The following is a 27,691-nucleotide window of genomic DNA, read 5'->3' as shown; positions in this document are numbered from 1 at the left end:
TGCACATCATATAATATCGTTTCCAGGCACATCATATAATGACAAGTGCACATCGTGTAATGGTAAAGTTACACAATATATTTGGAAAATAACATCATGTAATGGTTAAAGCACATCTTATAATGATACTTGATATAATAAGACACTTTTGGCGTAGAACAATGCTTGGTCATTGATATACAACATGCGTCGAAATCTACATCGCTATAGACATAGACAAAAAATTTAAGAGGCGGAAAATACCAAGGGGACGTTCGAAACTCGTAAGTTGAAGGGAAATTAGCAACACCTTGTCAAACATCGAAATCGACTAAAAGACGAAATAGTCCACAAAACATTACATAGAAAACTAAATACTGAGCAACTGAAACTCCACCAAAATCTGGGAGTGAAATCAGGTGCTCCGGAAGGGTAAACAGTTCCTGCACCACACGTGGCACCCGTCGTGTTGCTCATGCAAGTACAAATCCGGTGATAATTATAATTAAGAAGATGTGGTATGAGTGCCAATGAGACAACTATACATTCAAGTCATAAGTCTAATTCCGTAATGTCACAATCAATGAAAAGAGGACAGGATTGTGGTAACGACAATTGGCACTTATCCGTAGTCATCTGTGACACAAATATTCCATAACGGTCAACCAAATCGTGATGGCGTCCATAAAACTTTCGAAGGGATTGAAAAGTGAATGGTTTCAAAAGATACTAACAAAAATCTACCATCAACACAAATTCTAATGAACAAAACACAAATATGGAACCGGCATACCAACATGTGGCAGAGTTTTGTTGATTTATTGATTGTAGATAAGCACTGAGTGTAAACGAGACAAGAGCAACAAAACATAGAAACAAAATAAACAACTGGATGTCACTTTAGTAATCAGTTTAAATGTGTTATATTGAAATTTGTCTTTGGTAATGGCAATTCATAATTTTACTTTTACAACTGTAATAAAGTTGTTTTAAACAAAACCTTTTTTCATGTCAGCACTGAAGATTAAAAAAATTAAATTTTCACCGCTGGGGTTGTGTAAAAGCAAGAAAAATGTGATCAAAACACATCTTAGAACTAAATGTTCATTAGTCTATACATTTTCTATACATACATATTAGATTTAAGTCTGCGTTCTGCATAACTTTATTTGAAACCCTGTTTCCGGGTGCATGCACATTTGAAATAAAACATGAATGAAAAAAAATTAGTGGTACTCTACTTTCAATGAGTCTATCAAATATCGTAAATTGTTCGGTAAGTACACGTATAATGGTTAATGTCACTAACTTTTCATCCTTGAATAAATTTTGAAAGGTGAAAAAGGTATTTTTTGACATTTTCTTTACATTATGTAAAATTAAACAGCTGTTTCGAACAACAATCAGCTGATTGCCGCGGGTGTGTTCATTACCATTGTGAATAAACCAATCAAATTAAAGAAGGCTCATATATGGGCGAACATTAAAAGTTAATTCGGCGTAGTAAATTTTAAAATTGTCAGCATTTTGATACAATGGAAAGGTGTGCAACTACGATTCACTACCCATCGACGGACCTCACTGTGGTTAACCTCGTGGCCCGGCTTCGTCGTATATAAAGCCATGTGGTTTCAGAAACAGCTGATCCGGCCAAGAACTAGCTGATCCAATGCGAAACGACAGCTCGCATACAAGACAAAAGGACTTAAAAATTAATGAACACTTGAATTAAATTAAACAAGAAGTGATCAAAAATATCAGGTACGTACAAATTGTTTTTTTAGTTTCGATTTTTCCGAAATTTTGTAGCCGGTAAATATAGTCTTCTTCGATTTGTATATGTTCTTAAGCATTTCTTTAATTTGAATCAGTTGATCATTACTTTCAAAAGTACTGTCTTTTTTTCTTTTGATTCATATACAGCTTTAACTTTTTACTCAAAATCTGATCTCCTCTATAAGCCATTATTTCCTCAGTAGAGGGTGACATTTATTTGAGAAAAATAATATAACGGAGAATCAATAATGTAAAAAGATATAGTTTTCGATTTTTTATGAAATTTGAATTCATATTCGCTGAGGTTACAAAACTCAATGAAATGTTTCCTTGATCTACAGATTATACTTGTATAATACTTAACTGTTATGTTATCAAAACAATACAATGCACTTGCAACAAAGAATGCTTAAATGTGTGGTGGTCAGTTTTACTTTATTATTTCTTCAGACATTCACCGATAGTTGGAATGGGAATTATTTACGTAATGCAAGCTTGCAGACCATATCTATTATCATTTAAGCTTTATAATATAAGTAGTTTTCAATATTTAGCCTTCATCGTCTTTATTTTATGTATATCTTTTTTAATTTCAGAAATGGAACTAATTAAATTTGTAACATGTTGCTGTCTTGCGTCCATCTTATTGACAGATGTCGTACTGGCATCACCAGCTAGATCACGTGACATAATTTCTGAAGCTGAACGTCTAGAATATGCCATTGAAGAAGGTAAAAATAATAATGTATATTTCATAATTAAATATTTAAAAAAGTTGTAATAGGTTCCCTAAATGAAGCCGGAAATAACCTAATTGATCATTGTTGTATGTCATGTAATGTATTATTACAAAAAAAAACAAGAGATAAGATGCATATGTCAATGTGACAGCAACCGCCAACAATCCCATAAAACAAAATACGTCTACTTCCACCAATCTTGTGATGCTGGTTTTGTGTGATTAGACAATTAATTTCAGTACCATTAAATATGATCACAGACAATTCGAAGTCCATTTAGAATAACGCATTTGATTAAGTTAATTTACCGTATTGTTACTATCAATATTTTTTTTAATCTTTTTTAGGTTTGTCAGTATATAGGACTGAAAAGAAAAGACGACGAAGACACCGTCGCAGAACAAATTTACTCATTGAAGCAATGCGCATGTGCCGTAATTTCCGACATTACCCACGGGACAGAATACCTGAAAGATGTAGGGACATGATTTTTAGGCAAGACGAGCGTCGGAGGGGTCATGGTGGTCCAACAATTGTCATTATAGAAAAATAGATAAATATACTGAAACTTTTGGAATAAACTCAGGAATACTATTACTATACCAAGTCGTCAAATGGAAAAAAATAAATCAAATTGTCGAAGATTTTGCACCGGAATATACAATGAACAAAAGTGCGATTAACACTGTGTTTTAACAATGTCATTTTGACACACAGAACAAAATGTGGCAAAGGAACAATACATTTGTTTTCAGTTCCTTTTGCTTGCTTGCCTGTATGTGTGACTGGTTTTTTTTTACGAGCGAGTGCAGGATCGAGATTTCTCTATTTTCTAATGTCCTCTTGTCGGACTTACTTTTGGGCCCCCAGTAAGTCCAATTAAAAACTCGTTAGTTGATAAAATAATCTCGATCAATGTTTGAATGGGTTTGAATTGTAATTTATTAAGGAGCAGAGTTAATACGTGCATGTTAGTAAAATGTTTCAGTAGTTGGTACAAAAGATGTAGTGGTATGATGCTTTTAATTGATACGAAAGTTTTGGTACAAAAATGTTTGGAATCCGATACTTATCTTCCATCAACGTATATATATTAAGTAAACCTAACAAATCATGACTTGTAATCGCTGATCTCAATCAATTTGAATGATAGAGAAGATAAAATGGTCAGATTTCAAGCTTTGAGGCTCGAGAATATTATCTGGTAGTTGGTGCAAATACGCACATCATTTTATATTCATAAACTTCCTGTCTCTCTAATGCATTTTACATCAAACATTTGTGCAATATTTTTCTCATGTGAACTAGTGAGGAGTGTATTATAAAATTGTAATGTCTGCAATATTTGCGGTGATAAAATGGCCAAATTTTATAGATTATTGATATTTTGATATCAAAAATCATATTTAATTTATTAATAAAAGTTTTTGAAAAATTGCTCTTTTTGATTGTGTTATTCCAGTTTACCCAATCACCATGGCGACAGTGGGGTAAACAGCAATCGCGAATTGCAATATTTTATCAATATCAAAATAAGGAGATGTGTTTAACAATGATACAACTATCCATCACAGACCCGAAGAATGGGATGTTTCAACAACGGGTCACACTAAAGCCTACAACAATGAGTAAAACCATTACCGTGTAGTAAAGCTATAAAATGTCCCGGGATGACAAAATGTCAACCAATTTAAAAGAGAAAACCAACGGCCTTATTACTGCTGAACGAAATATTTTTCCACATGAACCAACTACAACCACAGGCTCCTGATTGGGACATGCACATAAACAATATGGCGGTAAACATGCTTGTGAACGCGCAATGATAACATGGAATATAGTTATAAAAGCACAACATAATAGCAAGTTGTAAGAATATATTGAGAAGGAAAATAACACTTGAAAAATTTACTGTGTCCGAAACTCTTTTCTGGATTTACCTTTACTCGGAAAGCTCAACTTCAAAATTTGGAAAAACAGGGATGTGTAACATGATACTTGACGTGCTATACAACCAAAAGGGCAATAAAAGACATTTTCGAATGTTTGTGCCAGGAGCAATAGAAATGACACCGACATCCAACAAAGACTTGTAAATATATGGCAGATGTGGAGTATGAGACGGTATCCAAAAACGTCTTGAACTCTACATGTCTTCAAAGAACCAACAAGATTCAACAATGAAATTAATTAAAAAATAATTATTATGTTTACTTATATATCATATCATATATGATATATAAGTATATATATATATATAGAGTGATTTTATAAATATTTTTGAACGTTGTTTTCAATTTAGACTTGTTTATATTTTTTCGTTTGGGCTTGTATTATATTTGCCTTCGGGTTTATATGATCCGTTCATCCTATTTTGACTCCTCAAAATTCAAGAGTCTATCCTAAATTGAGGTAAATTGTATGGCTTTCCAAATACCGTTTCGATTCCTAACATCACTGAAGAGACATTAATTGTCGAAATCCGGATATTGTGTACAAAAACCTTTGCACCTTTTGTTTGCGGTATATCATCTTTTCCGCAAGTTTATTGTTTTCTGTTTAGTATTAAATTTATAATTAAGATCCATTTATTACATCGGTGATCCGTTTATTTGACAATCGCCAATGGCAGTCAGCAGGGTTTAAGAACATTTGTTGTTCGACCTGTTAGTCAAATGCGTTTTGTTCAAATATACTTTTTCACTTCTTTGGTCATTTGGAAATTGTTGTTTGTGCTGTATTTAGACCCCTCTTACAAGAAAAAATGCGTAAAATAGAAGATGCACAATGTCATTAAATGCTGTAGATTGCCTGAAAGTTTTATTGAAATCAAGTTCATTAGCTTCACTAGCTTCCGGCGAGCACTTCGGACGCACGAAATTTATAAAGTGTTTACTTCATTTAGGGGAGTTAATGAAACAATTTACGGACGGGTGACAAAGCAATCACTTAATGATCAAACTGATGGAACTAATACGACTCTTCAAGTAACACTAATTTGTTGAGTTCAATCTGCAATAAAAATCGGTCCTCGAACCTGATACCAGTTTACGTCATAATAGCTGCATATTAACCAGGTCAGATAATTCAAGTTCTTGATAATTAATTTTAGATTAAATTTGTTACTCTATTTGAATATTTAAAGAGGCTTAAAGTCAACGCTTAAGCTTTTTTTTCGTTTAATTACTAGATTTAAAGTGAGAGAAAAAGAATATGACCCATACCTTTATTGGAGATTAAAGAATTTATTTCAGATTAAAAATGTCTTGAAATAGGACCATAATATAATTGTTCACGCGTTTGCAGAGTTGAATTGTAATATAATGGCATTTACATATATTGAAAACAATTTAAAATTGTTCATAAAAGCTTATTCGATTCGTTGGTAAATAACATTTTGTCTAGTTCGTTGCTCAGAAGGTCAAGTTGAAAAGATACCTAGCCGTTTTAGGCCGCACTTGATTCAGAATAAAACGGCTAGCCGATTGTCTCCAGCTCACGTGATAGGCGAACGTTTCAAACAAATTGCCTTCTTAAAAAATGCAAATGCTGACTAAATTAATTCTGTTTAGTTGTATTTGAGAAAAGTCTGATGAAAATTTTTAAGTTCATTCAACATATTAAAAACTTCAAAGTATCGGCAAACAGAAAATATGTGTCTGGTAGATCCAGTTACAACTCATCACTGCCAAGCTGCTGACCAAAGATGAAGTCATTCTGTTAAGTAGTACCTGAGAAAAGTGTAACGGAAATTATTTGTTGGACGGCCAAGAAAAATGCCATATAGCCCCCATTTTTAGAGTGGGTGTATAATTATGTTGGAAAAGAGAGGCGGAAGATACAAAATGGATATTCCAACTCATAAGTCGAAGACAAACTGACAGTGCCATGGCAAAAAAGAAAGTATGACAGACGACAACAGTATATGACTACAAGTAAATCAACAATAAATTCATTGCTATGAGTATTACAGACGACAGTAATATGGCTACAACTGAATCAACACTAAACTCATTGTATGAGTATTACAGACGATAGTAATATGGCTGCAAGTAAATCAATACTTAACTCATCACTGTTAGTATTACAGACGACCATCACATTACTTCAAGTAAATCAACACTAATCTCAGTTATAGGAGTATGACAGACGACAGTAATATGGCTGCAAGTAAATCAACAGTAAACTCATTGATATGAATATTACAGACAACAATAGTATAACTGCAAGTAAATCAGCAATAAACTCATCAATATGAGTATTACAGACTGAAAACATATTAGTAACGTTTGGAGGACGTGTTTTTCAAAAACACAATCGGAAATGACTTATTTTGTCGTAAAGTTTAGTTTTCAGCCGACCTTTTTTATCAATTTTTATATGCAACTCAATATATACGAGGAAGAGGTAAATGTATCTGCGGTATCATACTTTCTAATTCGATGGGATAAATGCGCTCAAAATAGTCACAAAACTGAATTATTTGGTGAGAGGACATCATTTATATGGCTGAAAGTGAAGGTAAAGGATAATGCCAGCTTTTTTGTAAAATATACGTTTTTCTATGTGTAAAACATCTAATTTTGAGCATGTGTGCAATAAACATTCGGGGCTTTTATCCTGTGTACAGTAGTAAAGCTCCCGGGTGCGGGATTTTTTCGCAGTGTTGAAGACCCATTGGTGGCCTTCGGCTGTTTTTTGCTCTTTGGTCGGGTTGTTGTCTCTTTGACACATTCCCCATTTCCATTCTCAATTTTATTTCATTTTGACCTTGGCGATGTAAACACTTGTGATATTCCTTCAAAGAGTTTCTTTCCTGTGTTTAAGAACAGGTACTCGAAAACAACTATGTTTGAGAATGGTGTAATATTAAAATGTTACTAACTTTCGTAATACAATGTTATTCTTATTATCTTCGCTACAATAATAATTCGTTTTATTTGCATCCCTAAAGAGAGTTGCCACCATTGCTGTTGCAAAATTTACAACAAAATTGTCAATTGACAATATATCAAAATATACACGAAATTAATTCTCAGTGCTGAAACATTATCTACTCGGCGGATGATTTACAACCGGCTGCCAGAGACATTGAAAGGTAAAACAGCTATACTGGTTGAAGGTAAGCACTGGTTGTTACTAATGCTTCACTTCTGGTCTTATCTTACTAATAAATGTTTATTGTAAACTATCCTATAACCATTCTTCCATAATGGCATTGTCAATCTCCAATTCTCCAAATACTTTTCAATCTGAAATTTTCTTGTGGTTTTACGGAGCAAATTTGGACCTTGCCATAATTACACAAATGCGGGAGGGGACCTGACTGAGTTTGAGTACTGATACATTATTATTTGTTATCATAGGTTACATTTTTAGTAAGATTACGAGTTCGAAATTATATTACACTTTTCACTGTAATTGATTTAAAAAAAAAATCATTATTTACTTATAAAACTCGTTTTTTCACATATTTGTTTGGGGAGGGTAAGGGTTAATGAAATTAAACAAATATTTTTAGATATCGGTTATGTAAATATATAACAGTTTTTGTCCAGTTTGTAAGACTTAGTCGATATCCGTTAATATTCATAAAAAAAGATGAACATTGTGATGGCCAAATGTATAAAATTTTTCACGTCATTCTTATGAAATTTAAGAAAAACACAAGATAACGATTCTTTTTAATGACCTTTACCCCATGATGACAGATATTCTGTTTAAGATTACTATTTTATCACCAAACGAGAAACAATAAAAAAAAACCCAAATAATGATATATACTAGTATGTCTTTGTATTGGTAAAAGACAAGACTGGAATTCAGACAGATTATTACGCATCAGAAAACAAAATCGTCGTCACAGAAATGCTTTAAAAATTTATTAACGAGAAACAGAGTCTTACAAAAATGCTTAGCAATAATGTGAAAGCGCCGAGATATTTTCGTGAGATTTACTTACCGAATGAAAATTACTGTCACAAGGCTATATTTCTTTCGCAAAAACGTAAAACATGTTACACGAGCAAGATGCTTCCCGGCTGTCATCATAAGGATTGTTTGACACTTCTATGGAATACTGAGATGGGATGCGTGTTATAACCTTTATGTTGACATAAACAATTAAAAAAAAAAATATGAAGACATGTTTGAGCATTCCTTATTTGGAAAATCTAGTTGTAAGACCGCTAACCTTGCCTTAATGATACCCAATGATAGGCAGGGTTGAAGGGTAACTTTATGATCACTGATGTCTTGTTCTGGGATGGCTCGTTAAGCTGGGTAAAATGATGTTTAAAAGCTAGATTGAAAGAGAGTTTAACATCTTGTGTTACCTATTATAGCTGTAACAGCATGGGGTGTCTGGGTTAAACATATATGTATGAATAGCATTAATCGGAATTTCATTCACAAGATTCATTGATAAAATTTCCGTAAATACGTAATCAATACGCCAGTTCCGAGATACGGTAGTTAGTTATATCTGTGTTGTGACTTTCATCACCACGTGACCAAAATGTAGGCATCGTCACTTCCGATACATGTTGAGCGAATGGGTAAAACAGTTTGATGCTATACTGCACGAAATATTCGGGAATTAAAAATCTAATGATTAGTTGGTCACCTTCCTTCAGTCGTACGGGAAATTGAGATTACGTAAATTATTTCTAGACTATCCTGCAGAATGACGATCCTGAAGATGTTTTAAACTTTTATAAGTGCAAGGATACACGCGCCTGCTGTTTGGTAAATGACGTCATAAGGGAGTGCGTAATTGACGATCATTTCCGGTGAAAGACAGGATTCGAGAAATAGCCTATTAGAGATTAGATTAATGATCATTAATGATACATACAGTCTTCAACAATAGACGGGTATCTAACTATAATATATCAAGCTCTAAATCGTCCTTAGTCTATAACATTTTATAATAAATTAAAAGATCTGCCATAAACACTCAGTTCTCCAAATAACGAACAACTTTATGATATGACATACGTCACCAACTGATGAGGTCTCTGACTTGGGACAACAACAACATCATGCTTTCTCAAACTGTCTATGTCGTTTTTACACTATATCCGCAGGATGTGTACTGGTTGGTAGTTTAGTCTGGGAGAACTTGATTTATGTTGTATTACAAAATGTAGTTGTAATTGGCTTTGAACTAGCTTTCAGTAACTGCGAGTACTCTTGGATCGATACTTTGTGTCTTTTGCTTTCATGTCTATAGTTGTTTTCATGTCATCTTTCAACCTGTTGAGTTAAGCAATTACCAACTGAGTTTTACTATTTGTATTAATGTTGTGCTGTTGTATCACTGTCCCAGGCTAGACTATAGTTGAGGGTTCACGTACATGTTAACATCGCCACATCGGTTATATTTGTGGATATCATAAGTCAGGAACCTGTAAGTCCGTGATTATCGTTGGTTTCTGTCAATTATATGTGTTTTGTTAATTGTTTGATCATGAATAAGACCGTCGGTTTTCTCGTTTGCATATTGTTCCAAGTTATGGTACGGGAGTTGTTTATTGTTGAAGGCCGTACGGTGACCTATAGCTGCTTACATGTACGCCATTTGGAAACATTCCATATCTTCTCATTTTTACACGGGGTTAAACTAAGTTTTTCAGACATCAACCTTCATCTTTTTTTATTCTCGTCAGTAAATTATCAAAACGCAAAAGAAACAGTCAACGAAGATGTTTTGATAACGTAGTATACACTGATTTAACTAGATAATTTAAGGAGTGAGAGCTTATTAGTTATGTATAAATCATAACAGGTTTATCACACAGATTAGTCGTGATATGAAGGAACTACGTGATCACCGACTTATTTCAAAGAGACCGAAATTTCACCTTTGGTCATTGTACTTACACTTCAGTTGAATTTGATTCACTCGAGTGTAATCGCATTAAATGTCATTTATCCATATCCATATTTTGAATAAATTTGCAAAAGTTAACGGCCTCAATGGTCTCGTGATTACGTGCTCTACTGCTGGGTGACATGATTGATCCCTAGCTGAATCAAACCGAAGTGATAAAAACTTTCGAATTTGTATTTTCGGCTTCTCCTTACGAGACATTTAGGGATAGAGTAAAGGATTGTCTGGCCGGAGTGATATTAAGCAGTCAGTATTCAATCTGTAATCTACTCCGATCAATACCTCACACACAAATTAGTCTCGTAAGTTGTAAATTATTTATATTTTTGGAAATTTTCTACAGATAGAATATCAAAAATAAGTTTTCCTCAAAGAGCCTATTTGCTTCCTTGAGTAATTGTCAATATTGCCTTTTTTAGATTAATTTAGATTCGAAAGAAACCACTAGTATGTATTTCATACAGACCGACATCTTTAATTGATGAATGAATTTTTTCCGGGGAGAAAGTTTAATTTTGAGAAAAGTCGAGTGTAACTGATGAAGGTCATTGCATACACATATGTTCATTGAAAAAATATCAACGTTCTACTTTACACGTACTCACGTTTTGGCATGGGACTTAGAAACCAAAATCCCCATATTGATACAAATGCATTTTCGTAGAAACACTTGAAACGTAAATTAATTGAATGCTTCAGTTTCTAGTGAAATAAACCAATTATCAAACACAATACACTTCTGTATGGGTAGTTTCCAATTTTTGTGCGATTCTAAAAATCACAGACAAAAGTTACGCATATAAACAAGAGGGTGGGGTGGTCTCTTCCTACATAAAGTTATACATTTGTGTATGGGTCACTATTTTGGAATGTCTAATATACAAATGGGGTACAATTTCACGGAGGTACTATAACAATGGGTAGAAATTTGTAAGTCAGTTGGTTATATACAGTCGTTATATATGTTCATCTTTTGTAAAATATGTGTTCTGATCTTTTCATCTTATCTAAGAACAACCCTCATTAAAATGTATGTCTAATTGTATGTTTATATTTTTTCATTCATTTACTCTTAACAATGAAATGAAAAAAATCATTGAATTTAAATGATCATACATATAGTGCTTATTTCCAACAGACATTTTTTTTTAAATTATTTATGTTAGTATGTGAAATAAAAGTTGAAAGAATTCTAAATATAACAGACTCTCTATATGATAAAAATTCATCTAAGATCAAGTTACCCTTATTTGATGATGTCATTTTATATACAATTTCGACATCGTGACCTGAAAATCAAAATAAATATTGTAATATTTGTGGGTTATTGTAGGGATATGGATGAATAGTTTCCTGAACAGTATATTATATCGCATGAGATTGTGTGTGCAATAGTTTCCTGAACAGTATATCATATCGCATGAGATTGTGTGTGCAATAGTGTCCTGAACAGTATATCATATCGCATGAGATTGTGTGTGCAATAGTGTCCTGAACAGTATATCATATCGCATGAGATTGTGTGTGCAATAGTGTCCTGAACAGTATATCATATCGCATGAGATTGTGTGTGCAATAGTGTCCTGAACAGTATATCATATCTCATGAGATTGTGTGTGATATACTGCGGGGGACAAAACTCTTCAATATTAGTGCAATAGCCATTTTATAATGTAGCACCAAATATTTCAGCAACATTGATGATCTGCAGCTCTGATGCCTACAATAAGGACATGCCGTCTATTTCCGTTACCATAAAATTGAGAATGGAAATGGGTAATGTGTCAAAGAGACAACAACCCGACTAAAGAGCAGAAAACAGCCCATGTCTAATTCTTGTTTGCTTGCGTGCAAATACCTCTCTACGTAGTGCATACACTAAAGTCAGTAAAGAAAGTATAGAATGCAATATCGGTAAAAATGCAACGAGAATGCTCTACTTTTATGTAGTTTTTTTTTTTATAAAAGAAAACCCAGTAAAAAGGAAACTGCAAATATTGCATTTTTATTCTAAAAGTAATCTACATGAAATATATGATTTCATAGATCGTTTCTTTAAAATTGTCATGTTGTTGTCCTATGAATTTTCTCTAAATTAATATCAATAATTCTTTAGCCATCGAATTAGTTTTTGATGTGTTAAATATATATTTCACCATTGCAAACGTCTTTAACCTAATGAACTTTATGAAGACGAAACTTGCACTCAAGCGACCAATGGATTTGTGATGAACTGAAAAATTACTCATATTTTTTGCTGGATAAAGTTAAACATTCAATGCTATAAAAAAAATACTTAAGCATCACGTTGTCCTTCAAAGGGCTGTCGTTATACTACTGATTATACAATAACAGCATTTCAAGATCTTCTTCAGACATTTAATCTCAACAGAAAACATATTTATATTTCAATTGCGTCAGGAAGTAGAACTATTAATCATCATTTATCGTAAGAATTGCGTGTCAAAAGTCTGGATTTTCTTTTGTCTTAGGACAGGCGATATTTTTTTGTTATGTTATTATGATTATATTATGTTTAGTGTAACTTAAAAAATATTAAGAAAATAATTAAACTTTAAGTAAAAAAAATACCAAAGAAATAGTCAAATCAAATAAAAAAATATACCAAGGATATCATCAAAATCAATGTAAAAATTACTAAGTAAACAATCAAAGTAAAAGTAAAAAAAAAATCAAGATAATTAAATTATCAAAATCAAGGTAAAAAAAAACAAGTAAATAATCAAAATCAAGGTAAGGAAAAAAAAAAAGTAAAAAAATAAAGTCAGGATTAAATACCCAGAAAATAATCAAAATCATAAGTCATTGAAAGCCAGTAAACTTTTCAAAAATGTGTATGTTTTTGGTTTTGCTTTAGATGCATAGAACAATTGGTGCTTAATGTTATTCTAGTGGAAGGTTGAGCACGCCCTTATATGTAATCTTTAGAGATGACCATTTGATATTTGTAAGGAGTAGACAGGAGGGTCTTCAAAATTGATATTCTGGCATGGTATTTAACAGAAAACAAGTAACTGCTACTGGGGGGGGGGGGGGGGGGGGGGTAAACGACCTTGGCTACTTATGAGATAAACAAATAACTTTGCCCACAATAGGATGAAAATAAATATTTTTTTCATTATTTTTTTTTTCCCGTTTTGCAAGTGTATTGAATTTTTGCTAACAGTTTAGAGTTTAGTACATTTGTTATTTTCTATTCAGATGAGACACTGAAATATCTAGTTGTATACTCTCCAGCCTCATAGAAATAAAAAGACAATGTTATATACAAGATGTTCATGGCGCAGCGTTTGGCTTGCCCAAGACTTTAAACATATTCTTAAGGAAAATTTAGTTCAAGTTCTCCATTTATTTTTTTAATTCACAGGGAATAAAATGGATGGTCAGGAAATGTCGTTGGTAAAATGCTACTTCGATTTTGTTATATTCAGTAATGCATGTGATATAATCTACATACCAAAACAACGTTAAACTGTCCTGTCTATGTGGACAAAAAACATGAATAAAATGAAATGTTAGGTATAGGTCAATGAGACAGCAAACGACTAGAACAACCTTAAAGAATCTAATGGTAAACATTATCAACGGTCTTATTTCAAGTTGCTCGCCCCGAAAAAAACCTCAGCTAATACAAAAGATAAGCACTCACGTTGTTCTCGATTTGGATAGGCACATAAACATGAATATCGGGATTAAATTACATTTTTGAGATGTGCAAGATCTGTAGTCATAACAAAAAAGTCACTACACGTACAATTTTCTTGAAATTCTAGAAAAATTACCCTAACCCTCCCCGCTATCGCAGGATTTTCTGTTTGTTCAGTGTTGAAGATTTTTACGGTTCATCCATCTTGATTAAAAAATCGAAATCGATTTTATTTAATTTTATTGTGTTGTAAAAGCTTTGACCGAAGCAAATTTTGTATGAAGTCGGCGGAAGCGCTTCACAAAAAGTGTGCGCGCACGATCAACGCTTTTACAACCCCAAAAGATAAAAGAAGCATTCAATACTTAAAATTACATTTTTATGCTATCACCATAAATTTAGAGTTAGATCAAGCTTTTCGTGTGATTATCTATGCATTGTTGTTATGGGGAGCACATGCAATCTTGAATGTTGCATTTTATTGAAAAATAATCGGATTCTTATGCAAAGCATTATACTATGTAGTTATCATGACATATGTTCTTATTGCTGTTCTAACTATGTACGATGTGACCTTTGTCATTGTGTGCAAAAGCGCGAAAATTATAACCAAAGTACTGAAGAACTGAACATCGGATGACCGCAAGCTCTGGTGGATGGTCTCAGGAAAAAAAATCATATCTCTATACCTGAAAGTTAGGTTATGGTACATAGATATATTTTTTTCTAAGACAAGTTCCTGTGTGGATGATGAATAAATGACAGGGAATTTAACCTCACCGTAATACTTATTATATTTTAGTGATATAATCATTTAGTATCAGTATAATCTGGTTTGTTGTTATATATTATATTAATATTTGTATAACAGTTATATATTTAGCAGATCATCTCTCGAGATATTCTTCCGCATGCGTTAACACAAATTTTCGGTATTCATGATTTGTTACTGAACTATATATATTTCTCACGACAAAACATTTTCATATCATTTATCTTTGTTCTTAAAAAAATATTTTCATAAATATTCGTTGAAGAAATGAATTTATAACAAGCGATATATATAAGGAATTTTATTTTGCACTCGATAATATCCGCGTATTAATACGAAATACGGTCGGTTATCAGTCAAAAGCGCAATGAAATTTTTGCGGCAACAGAACACCGGTATGACCTCTCAAGGTAACATCCAATATAAAAATAAGAAGATGTGTAATGATTTCCACTGATATCCACCAAAATCCAAAGGAAAAAGATGTGAACACTTGCAGATCAATGTTGGGCCTTGAACAATGTTTGTGTGCTTGCTTGTTGGTGTTAAACGCCACTTTCTGCTACCTTGGTTATATCATGGCGGCCTGTATATATTGGTGGAGGAAGCTGGACTACGATGAGAAAACAGCCGACCTTCGGCAACAAAAAATGTCAATCCATGTCAATTAACCTTTAACAAGTAGCAAACGTATAGTATATATAAAAAGAAGATGTGGTATGATTGCCAATGAGACAACTCTCCTCAAGAGACAAAATGACACAGAAATTAACAGCTAGGTCACCGTACGGCCTTCAACAATGAGCAAAGCCCAAACCACATAGTATGCTTATAAATGACAAAATGCGAAACAGTTAAAAAATTAAAAACCAACGACCTGATTTGTGCTATAAACCATAAATTAAAACGATAACCTGACAGTAACCATCGACAACAACTGAATTCCAGGCAACAAGCTTGCGACAGTCACATAAAAAATGTAGCGGACTAAACATGATGGTGAGCGCTCAACCCTTCCCTTACCTGGGACAGCGTTGTAATATTACAACTATGGAACAAATTCAGATCGGTACTAAGCTTAATAACTAACAAAGTTACAAACGACAAAAAGAAACGACCAATAAGAGTAATGACAGCTAAAACACGCTAACTCCATGTCCTTTTTCAACTAAAATGAATGACTGGCTTTATTTCTCATAAACCTACAATTTCCTATTTAAAAATACATATGTAGTGAAATAACTTCATACATGTGTGAACAATTCTAAAAACAAGACCACGTTTCTCATATTGAATCAATGAATCAGTACCAGTCAAGGTTTTACTCTTTGCCAGGACTGTCCATGAAAATACAAATCAGTATAGTCAAGGTTTACACTCTGTCCGGAGTGTCCATGAAAATACAAATCAGTACCAGTCAGGGTTTTACACTTTGCCCAGACTGTCCATGAAAAAGCAAATTAATACCAGTCAAGGTTTACACTTTGTCCTGGCTGTCCATGAAAATACAAATCAGTACCAGTCAAGGTTTACACTTTGTCCGGACTGTCCATGAAAATACAAATCAGTACCAGGCAAGGTTTACACTTTGTCCGGGCTGTCTATGAAAATACAAATCAGTATCAGGCAAGGTTTACACTTTGTCCGGACTTTCCATGAAAATACAAATCAGTATCAGTCAAGGTTTAGACTTTTCAGGATCGTCCATGAAAATACAAATCAGTACCAAGCAAGGTTTTACATTTTACCCGGACTGTCCATGAAAATACAAATTAGTGCTAGTCAAGGTTTACACTTTGTTCGGACTGTCAATGAGAATACAAATTAGTACCAGTCAAGGTTTTACACTTTACCCGGACTGTCCATGAAAATACAAATCAGTGCTAGTCATGGTTTTACACTTCTGCTTCTGCCAGATAATGGCCACAATGAACGAATGATTATACTGCCATGGCTTTGGTGCGCATACTGTACCATCCCCCTCTCCCATTTTTTAAAAATTTAGTTCAGCTTTGTCATCGAGGCTTTAAAGGCCGCGACTGACGGTGCTGATAAACCCCAGGAGGAAGAGCGTTCCAATCCCGAATGGTTCTTTGGAAGAATGAGATTTTGCGATAATCGCAAGATGCCGATGGTAATTGAAAGTACTTGTCGTGCATGTTTCTCGACAGTCTTTTCGGTGGTATAAGACGACCTTCCTTTGACATGGCCACTTTGTTGTTCTCTATTTTGTAGAGCATTGTGAGTCTCCCTTCTTTCCTTCTTTGTTCTAGGATGTCCATTTTAGGTGTTGGAGCATCGTGCTGAGTGGTTATGATGTTTGTTAGAGACACAGCGAGCTTCTCTTCTTTGGACCATCTCGAGTCTGTCAGTCTATGTCTTAAGGTATGGATCCCATACTGGACTGGTGTATTCTAAAATTGGTCGTACCAGTGTTTTATAGGCATTCTCCTTTATTGTAGTTGATCCTATATTTAAACTTCTTTTTAGGAAGCCAATTCTTCGATTTGCCTTGTTACATATATTATTTACATGGTCATTCCATCTGAGTTCTGATGTAAATGTGCAGCCTAGGTATTTTGCACTGCTGACTGATTTAAGAATATGACCATGTAAGCTGCATAAAGTTGCAGTTGTGTTGTTTTTCCTGCTGATGGTGAGTACATTGCATTTGTCAGGTTGGAATGACATTTTCCATTTTGTTTCCCAAATACCAAGTTTGTCCAGATCTTTTTGTAAATCATGTGAATCTTTGTCTGATGATATTGTGAGGTAAGCTATTGTATCGTCTGCAAATAGTCGAACAGAATATTTAATCCCATCGGGCATGTCGTTAATGTAGAACAGGAATAGTGAAGGCCCAAGTACTGAGCCTTGGGGTACTCCCGACTCTACATCAATATGAAATGAGCTTTCTCCATCCACAACTACTGCTTGGGTCCGATGAGACAGGAAGCGATCCACTTTACCCGGACGCTCATGAAAATACAAATCAGTGCTAGTCAAGGTTACATTTATCCGGACTGTCCATGAAAATATCGTATTTAGTAATAGATGTGTTGTTTGATTAGTAAAAACTTATGTAGTTTCAATAATTCACAACATCGGCATAGCAATCAACGAACGGTAAAAATGTCAAGAAGTTTATTAAAATTGCAACATGAAAAAAACAGGACAATTAAACTGACAACAAACAAAACAAAAATAATCAGAAAAACAAAGATATTGTTCAAGAGATGTTAGGGGAGGTTGGTTGAGTTGGGTTGGGTTGGAGGGGAATTTTGGATCCCACTCTTAAATGAACTGTCATTATACACGATCAATTGATTGATAAGAATTATTGATAAGCTCAATGGTGCTTAGAGGCTTTAGAGTTGTATACATTAATTTTAATCCCTTTTGATACAAACACCATCAAGTGCTTAAATGACATTTTCATATTTGTGACATTAAAACAGCTATAGAATAAAGAAAAAATGTCATAACGTGTATCAACCGTAAAGCCAAGTTGTGAATTCAGAAAAGAGTCTTGATATAAAATGGAGATAATTCAGGATTTGGGAAATGACTTTCACAAATATATATATATAGTTCAGGAGTTTGGAAACGGTTTACAGAAAAAAAAGGATGAAGTCGTAGGTTTCTTATAAGAAGTTACTCTGCTAAAAAAAAAATTTCTGCTTAGATAGTTAAAAAAAATAAAATTTAAGCGAAGACACACGATTTAACATGAAAAGATAATACACAATAATATATTCGATAAATATTCAACTGTCATGCAGTTAGACTTTGAACTATCTAAATCATTTAGATGTTAATAGACCCTAATGCTGAAATAAACGCCCAATAGCAATAATTGTACGGTAAAAAATGAATTCAATAACAGTAAGAAAAATGTTTAACTTTTAATCAAACAAGTGAAGTTTCCATTTCTATTTGTTGGATTACGAATTTTTTATTTTGAGAGCACAAAAAAAAAGACCAAAAGATAATATTATATAGTTTTTAAATTTAACAGTAGAATCAGATCAAAACAGTTACGTTTTTAACGAGCTTTCGGATAATACAAATTTTAAACATGACCAAGTGCATGCTTGTGATAAAACAACAAAGAAATTTCATTCATACAATATTTTTGAATTAATACGCTCATACAGTCCCATCACACCATCAAATATTATACTTGACAAGGATTTCACAGCATTCATTCTGATAAATACATTTATTCAAGGTCACAGGTCCTACACATATACAGTATGAACACAATATCACAAAGTCCCGTTTGTATTGTCGTAACGTCTTTCAACCAATGCCAAAAACCATCGGTTTATGTATCGGGAGAATCAATAATATGTGTGTTGTCGCCACGGGAATTTCCAAGAATCCGGTCACAAAAGGGCGGCCATTGCCCAATCGCCCTTAAATTTTTACATCTTAAGACAAGAAGAGTTGTTCTATTTGGATAGTTACGTCTTGTTCTGACATAAGAATTGTCGTTGTTTTCTGAGTGTCGTCTGCTACGCTTCACTTTATTTCTGATATGTTTTATTTCCCGTAAAACTTCTATGGCTGTAATACAAAAATAAAGCATTAAACAACATACACAACCTATATATAGCTGATGTAGTTAAAGCATCAAACATTGGCTTATCGTAACAAGGTTAGTTTCTTTTATGAAGAGAATATGTTATATGCTTTTTTCACTATCATACCCGTATATATCAAAACGATACACTGATATACTAGCAAGGGAGCTACCATTTGATTTTTATGTTTATCCTGACTTTGTTTACATAAATTGTCATCCTGTTTTTTTTTTTTTTTTGCCAAATTGCTCATCCAGCCTTTTTGTTTTTTAACTCAAAACTCCTGTCCTGCCTTTTTTTCAAATTTCATCCTAGCCTATCGAGTTCTGATCGAGTCATACTGGTTGAGGATTAATGCGGCGTGTGATATTGAAAAGCCTATATACACTTTAGCATACCGTGTATATAGGCTTTTCCTCGGAGTTCGGTATATTTATGATTTTACTTTTTATTGTTGAAGTTTAAACCAGGCCGTCAGTTTTCTCTTTTTTTTAATTAATCCCTATTTTGTCATCCAATATCCTTCCATAGTTTACTATACGGTATCGGTTTTGCTTTTCGTTGACTGCCATATTTTGTCCTGTAATTGCTCACATTTTTATCATTTGTCTTTAATGGATACCGGCCCGATAGTTGTTTCATTGGCAATCATACCGTATCTGCATGTTTTATAACGTTGGAGCTTGAAGTTTCCCGAATGCAATTTAAACTTTTTTCAACAGGAAGACAAAAGTCTTGTACAATGGTCATTTATCTATTGCATGATAACCAATTATTCAAGTGCGATTCTGCATTCAAATGTATCGGTTTATTGTTGCGTAAGCTTTTCTCTGCGATATTAATATAAATTATTTAGATTTTAATTCAAATGAGTTTATGATTCGTGAATAACCAAAAACTGGCAATGCAATATAAAGGGACTGATCAAGACTGGCAATGCAATATAAAGGGACTGATCAAGACTGGCAATGCAATGTGAAGAAATGGTGAATTTACCGAGAGTTAACTTTTTATGTTGAAATGTACATAGCGAATATAATGAAAATAAGATGCATGTGCATGCCCAAAAAAACCCTGATATACGGTATTTAAGTCTTTTCTATTGAATTGTTATATCTGAAACGTTTAATGCACAGATGTTGTAGCCGATAGTCCAAAAAAAGCAATATGTTGTTGCAGATAGTATAAATAGGCAATGTGTTGTTGCAGATAGTATAAATAGGCAATGTGTTGTTGGTTTCTTACTTTTCACCAAATCGAACGATATACAGTGACAGCACATTTTCTGATGAAAAAATTTAGCTTAAAATGTTTAAAGTACAAACCATCATCTATTTCTGCTTCCACGGCTGTCTCTAGATTTTCCAAGTCTCGAGGTGAAATGATGGACCTTGATTTCACCACAGTTTGAGTAATGAAAACCAACAAATACAAACATAATATGCTTCTATACACATCCATCGTACGCTGAAAAGAATACCAATGGCGTAATGTAACTAGCAGTTTTTTTGGTTAAGATGAAATACTGACTCATAAACAAATAAAAAGTATTTTATGAAACGTCATAGATATTAAAGTGCTTTGTCCTTCTATGTTTATAATTAAATATTTCAACTAATAATAAACAAATATAGTAAAAATAACAGTTAACCTAAATTAAAGGGCACTTAACTTTATTCAATAGTAGTATATTTACAGAAATTGTATTTTAAAGTGTTTGTTTGAAAACTTTAGTATAAAACAGGGTGCAGCAGAGGTAGGGTCGATTGGCGTTAAATTTAAGGGAATACGATACAGTTTTGATCCCAGGGTGAGTTTTTGACGAAAGTTTGCACAAAGGCTATTTTTCACCTAGTCAATTCAAATATGTAATAAAAAATATACCTTCATGTGCTATCTTTAGGGATAAATGGGGTCGAAATTTTAGCCATTTACTGGAAATTACGATTTCTTGGAAAGGCACACTTAACTTTTTTGTTCCAAAAGATAAACGCAAGCGGATTTTTGTAAAAGCATCTGGAATATCTTCTCTACATAATTGTGCTTTGAATTTGTGTGACAATTCTTTGGACATTATTCATTTTATCAAATTTTCATGATTTTACGGCATTTTTTGCTGTATATTTATCTAATTTAAAAAAAATCATCGGTTTTTTCTTCCATAAAAAATGGCACAAATAATCTTCATACATAATCAATCCAAATTTCATTTTTAAAAAGACGGGTCCATGAACTCATTTTTAAGTTAAATCAGTCTGAATGATAAAAATCAGTCGAAAATGCATCTTTTCCCGTTGTGTCACAGTTTGACGTCGTGAAAAAGAACATTTTACGCTAGGAATGTCATGATCTCCCCTGTAACTGTATCGTATGCTCTTGATTCAGTTCAAGGCCACCTTTCAAAAGCTTTTCAATCTCCATCAAAATTCACAGCCTAGTGTGTACTTTTAGCCTCTAACAATATTATGGACTATTTCTAAACATATGACCATATTATAAATATCACTTAAATCAACACTGCAATTTTGATAGATCTTTGATTTTGGCATGTGTTGCCGTCTTTATTTATCCAACAAATGTATAAGAAGGACATTCATAACCAAAAGGAATTCAAACAGTATATTTTGTTAAGTTACAAATGATATTTTTTTTATAAAAGATTTCCTTAAAATCAAATTTTACATAAAACATGTACATCAACGGCAATAGGTATCGCAGATTAACATGTAGATTTTTAAAGGAAGACGATTAACAATGAATTTAAAAATACATGCTAAAAACTGTTCAAACATTCAAATTCAAGTAGTTGACAACTTTCTGATTTGGACCCGTTGACCCTGTGGGTGAAACAAGTAAAGGAAAAACACAGATAATCAATAAGTACTAAAGTTGTAAGAAGTGCATTTTCCTCGAATGATTTGCCTACACACCTACAGGAAAATAACACTCATGCAATAATACCGGACGATGACTCTATTTTGGAACAAACGTCAAATTCAATAGTTTGTCTTAATGATAATATTATTATCCTTCCTAAATTTTCAACAAACTGTTAGTGTCAGCTGCTTATAGTTGATTATCCTGGAATAGGTCAATTATACCGAAAATTGGTGGATTTATAAAAATTATATTGTTAGATGTTGTACATAATGAGTTGACGATAATGCAATGCTTGTATGACGGAAATGTGAAAAATGATGACATTGCTTTTATCGTACGTTGGAAGTAAGACTTGTATAATAGAATAAAGTACCGCAATCCTGTGTAATATATGCTGCTTCACTGTTGGAAGACTGTTTTCAACGGGGTCAACAAGTTATAGTGAATTAGCATGTTAGGTTAATGCAAATGAGGGTATATTCGTATATCATTAGGAATATGAATATATCATTTCTCAATGGACGATAATAAAAGCGTAAATCAATCCCTAAATGAATTTAAATTATCATGGAGTTAGTATAATTTCTTATTACTTTAAGCTTAAAGGTTGCTTTCATCAATAATTTGATGTCATCGCATTTTCACTACTAAAATGTTCAACTTAAATCAACGCCGTACAAAACTCTTTTGTGCTGACTTGCTTTAATGTCTTTATATCGGATCATATTTTTTTCTTAACAAGTGCTTGAACTTATAAGATTTAAATATCGAATACACTTTTTGTATTTTCATATATATATCAACCAATATATTTCATATAGTAATGTTTTATACATAGCAATTAAAACTTTTAATTTAGAACTATTTATTTTATACAAAAGGAAGAAATGATCGTCTTTTCAATTTTAAACATAATTGCGAACTATTTGAAAAAGATTTTTTTTATGAAAATTGAAAACATCAATAATGTTTGAATGAAATGTACTGAATTGCCAAAATTATGAACCTAAAAGACCCTTTCAAAAAGTTGTCATAGGGAATTCATTTTATATGCCGTTTTTAACAGAACCTTTGCATTTACGCAGTCGAGCACGAACTACATGTATTAAATATTTTATAACATGTTATCGTCCTGAATTTAATTACTTACGACTTCATTGTTTAATCTATCTAAGTAATTGAAGTTCACCCGTACTTTTTTTAAAGATTTTTAAAGAAAGCAACCATTTCAATATTCATCTTAAATATGACTAACATGTAGATTTTTAAAGAGAAAATTGTAAAATTTTGTTATCATTTAGATGAGACTATTGCGCAATATATCGATTCTAAAATACTGTGATATAAACAGAAATGCGAACACATTTTGATGTTTCCAGTGCAGTACTTAGTATAGTGCAATGGCTATTAATGAGTTTACATTATTTTATTTCATAAACTATTTATATTTCCACAAGGAGATGTGACATGATTGCTAAGGAGACAAATACCTACCAAAGTCCAAATGACGTGGATGTAAGCAACTTAATGGAATCAGATTCCCAGAAACAATGCAGTTTTTAATTGTTTTACTACCACTGTGTCGATACCTTATACTTGAATAAATTTATGAACATCGACAATTTAAAGTTAATTTACAACATTCGCTCATCTGAAGCAGCTAGTTGTAGATATGTAATAACAACAATACACACATAAAAGAAAAAAAACACAAAAGCAAAACCCCACCCCAAGAATAAAAGAAATAGAAAAATCAAAAAGATGAAAACAATTTCTCAAAACATTACAGAGAACACTGAAATTGAGTATCATCTGTACCCCGTAAATCCTCGGTTGTACTTGTATGATTCAGACAAAAAAGTTTCCAAAATTAGAAATTGCAAGTAAAGAATTTTTTTTTTTTATTTGTTTGATAGTTTAGTTCAATATTTATATAATCAAATTCGAGTAAAGATACAAATGGATTAAAATACTTTTAGTATGCTTTGAAATATTATGTGCTTTTCTTAAAATTTCAAATTAAATTAAATATACTTACTTTTTATTGAACTACAGTTTGGCAACCATACAGTAAAACGGTTTTGATGAAATGTAACACAGCACGAACAGCTGATCACAAATGATATATTCATATAAATCTCAAGTGACCTTAACAGACTGTATCATTCATTGGTCCCCTTAGAATATCCTTGACTAGTCATCAACGATTGGGCGACATTTTATTCAATGATGGTTAATCATTTCAGAAATGTGCTATTGTCATTGATATAATCAATAACGTAGAACCATTTCAAAATTATTGTCTGAAACGACTTTTTGATATGGTGACAATTTTGATAGTATTGTTTAATAATTTGCAAGTTTGATTGGAAAGAAAGATTTAAACATCTGTGTGGTTAATTTATGATATTAGAACAACAAGGTGCCCGTTGACACTACGAAATACTGTTTAAACTTAAAGTAGAATATTTTATAAAACCTTAAAAGTGGTATTTTTTAAAATTTAATTTGTCAAATCATTTGGAAAGTCATAGATTGTTTAGGATATGACTTGTTAAGGGATAAACAAGTTTTCTTATCACTTCATCTTTGTAAACTCTGCCTTTGATTCGGTTTGAAAAACGACATGCATTTATTAACGACATTTTCGGAGGACAATTTGAAGGATGAAGGCTACCATTAAAAGAGCTAAATTGCATCGTGATTATACTACACATTTGTCCCATTTTGAATGACAGGAAAGATTTAATTGGTCTTGGTTATTGTTAATGGTTGACAAGAAAGACGCCATTGGTTGTGTTAACCGTTTATGGTTGAAAAGAAAGACGTGATTGGTCGTGGTAGTCGTTTATGGTTGACATGAAAGACTTGATTCGTCTAGGTAATTGTTTATGGGCGACAAGAAAGACTCGATGACAAGAAAGACGTGATTGGTAGTGGTAATTGTTTATGGATGACAGGAAATACTTGATCGGTCGTGGTTATTGTTTATGGATGACAGGATTGACGTGATTGGTCTATGTTATTTTTTATGGATGACAGGAAAGACTTGATTCGTTGGGTAATAGTTGATGAATGACTAGAAAGACATGATTGGGCAGGATAATTGTGTATTGATGAGATGAAAATGAATGACCAGAATGATGTGATTTGTAATAATTATTGTTTCGATGATAAGAAAGACATGCATTGTCATGGTAATTGCTTAATAGATGACAACATGTCTTGATTAGTCAAGGTTACTAGGTGAGCAAGGATTTGACTATACAAATGCTTGATGTGAGTGGACCAGAATTATTTCTATTTGTAATTCCTTTCTGCGATCTTCGTTGATATACAATGAAAACAAAACTTGTAGACATGTTTTCTATAGTACAGTTATATAAACGTAGATAACTATTTTTGATCCTTATTTAAACAATAACTATCCATACAAGATACTTGTTTATTCTGTGTAATGACGGCTTTCATATGGTACTAAAACAGACTTGACGTGTGTATTTAAGGTAGATGGAAGGGGGGGGGGGGGGTCTAAATTAAAATCCATAGAAATTTTTTAATAATATGTCAAAATGTAGTTTATATCGTGCTTTTTTTCAAAAATATAATAAAAAATATGGGTCACCGGGCTTTTTTTCACGCTAAAGGTTGTGCAAAATTGTCGGATAAAATTCTAATAATATCCTTTCAGATAAGAAAAAGAAAAAATGGGGTCATCGGACTCGTTTTCTTGCTACATGATAAAATAGGTAAATTCATAACACATTTTATTATAAAAGTTACTTTATCTGAGTTATCTCCCCTTATGTGGCAAAGTTGAAAAATATCGAATCAAACAATAATATTCTGTTTTTTGTAAAATACAGTCATAAAATATGATAAAACACATAGTTTCTTTATAAGCATGACGTTTGAATGGTTTTACACTAGTAATTTTTGGGGCCCTTTATAACTTGCTATTCGGAGCCAATGCTCCGTGTTGAAGGCCGTACCTTGACCTATAATGGTTTACTTTTATAAATTGTTACTTGGATGGAGAGTTGTCTCATTGGCACTCATACCACATCTTCCTATATCTATGAAAAGGTTTACACATGAACTACATACTACTCTCGAAATTTGCACATTTAATTTAAGATCTAGACCGATTGTTATCTGCTATTTCAAAATCCAAGATGGAGGAAGACACCCGAGCCACCTTAAACCGTATTTGACAACGATTTCTGATTTAGAGGTGGACAACCTCTAACAGATTACAAAAAAATACTTTTTATTCATGTATAATGATTATTTTTTTCATTTTTTCAATATTGTAATTATTAACTATTTTGTGATTTTGGAGAGAGAAATATTCGTTTTCCCTTTTATTTTGATAATCATGTGCCAGAATGTTGTTAATTTAATTAAACGCGATTCCCGATAATTCGTAGAGAGGACACACTTTCAAAAAGTTATCATTAACCTATAGTACTGTAATTTTTATCGGTAATCTAATTTGCAAATAGACAACCCAGCTTCGCTAACGGTAAAGTGGGTGCTTATCTCTTTTTTGAAAATTGTGGTAGGTCTTACTAACACTTCGTGAAAAAATAATTAACTACATATTTATCAGGGGTCACAAGTTTTACAGAGTAGAGTAATGAGGTTTAATGGTATAGTGTCTTCTGTTTGTATGGTAATGCCAGATTCTAACAACTTACAATTTATCAACGCAATATAAATTGTATGAAGTTTTATATATATTATATCATTAATTTCATATTTTGTTAAAACTTTTTACTAACAATTGTATCCCCCCCTTCCCCTCTTCAACCTCAACACCCTTTGTGGTCTCCTGGTATGGTGCTCCCTTCAGTGTGAGGTTGGGGACCGGGGCGTGTGTCAGGAATCTGCAATACAGGAAATGTTATTTAAGCGACAACCAATCGATTGACAATGAATTTACCGCAGTATATATCTCTGATGGCATTGTATCAGTATCAGTATATGTGACAGAATGACTTTTACGACAATTTGCATCGTTATCAGTTTTCAGGTAACCAATTGGACCATTAAATTTTGACAAATTCATTTGATGAACGATATTATTTAGACCGATTAAATACCGTGTTTTAGTGGAGTTACATCGTGCATATAATTTGATTTTTACATCGGATGTGACCTTGAGAGGTCATACCGGTGTTATGTTGCCGCAGAAATTTCTGAAAATAGTCTCTTGCGCTTTTGACTGATAACCGAACGTATTTCGTATAAATACGCGGATATTATCGAGGGAAAAATAGCATTCCTTCTCGCTTGTTATTATATAAATTCATTTCTTCAATGAATACTCATGAAAATATTTTTTAAGAACATAGATAAATGATATGAAAATGTTTTGTCGTGAGAAATATATAA

At 32.8% G+C, this 27,691-nt stretch overlaps 3 long non-coding RNA genes across 3 annotated transcripts in view; 1 reads left to right on the top strand and 2 right to left on the bottom strand.

Moving 5' to 3' along the window:
* Window positions 1–27,691, bottom strand: part of LOC127698254 (uncharacterized) — a 367,371-nt gene that overhangs the window by 192,433 nt on the left and 147,247 nt on the right. The window lies entirely within an intron of this gene.
* Window positions 1,498–3,932, top strand: LOC127698242 (uncharacterized). Its single transcript, XR_007980759.1, has 3 exons — window positions 1,498–1,740; window positions 2,352–2,486; window positions 2,843–3,932. It is a non-coding gene; the product is annotated as an uncharacterized LOC127698242 (long non-coding RNA).
* LOC127698243 (uncharacterized) lies at window positions 17,956–24,457 on the bottom strand. Its single transcript, XR_007980760.1, has 3 exons — window positions 24,333–24,457; window positions 20,740–20,881; window positions 17,956–19,397 (listed from the first exon to the last, which is right to left on the bottom strand). It is a non-coding gene; the product is annotated as an uncharacterized LOC127698243 (long non-coding RNA).

Source organism: Mytilus californianus, unplaced genomic scaffold, assembly GCF_021869535.1.
Source record: "Mytilus californianus isolate M0D057914Y unplaced genomic scaffold, xbMytCali1.0.p SCAF_4, whole genome shotgun sequence".
Lineage (NCBI taxonomy): Eukaryota > Metazoa > Mollusca > Bivalvia > Mytilida > Mytilidae > Mytilus > Mytilus californianus.
This window is presented reverse-complemented; position numbering and strand designations above follow the sequence as displayed.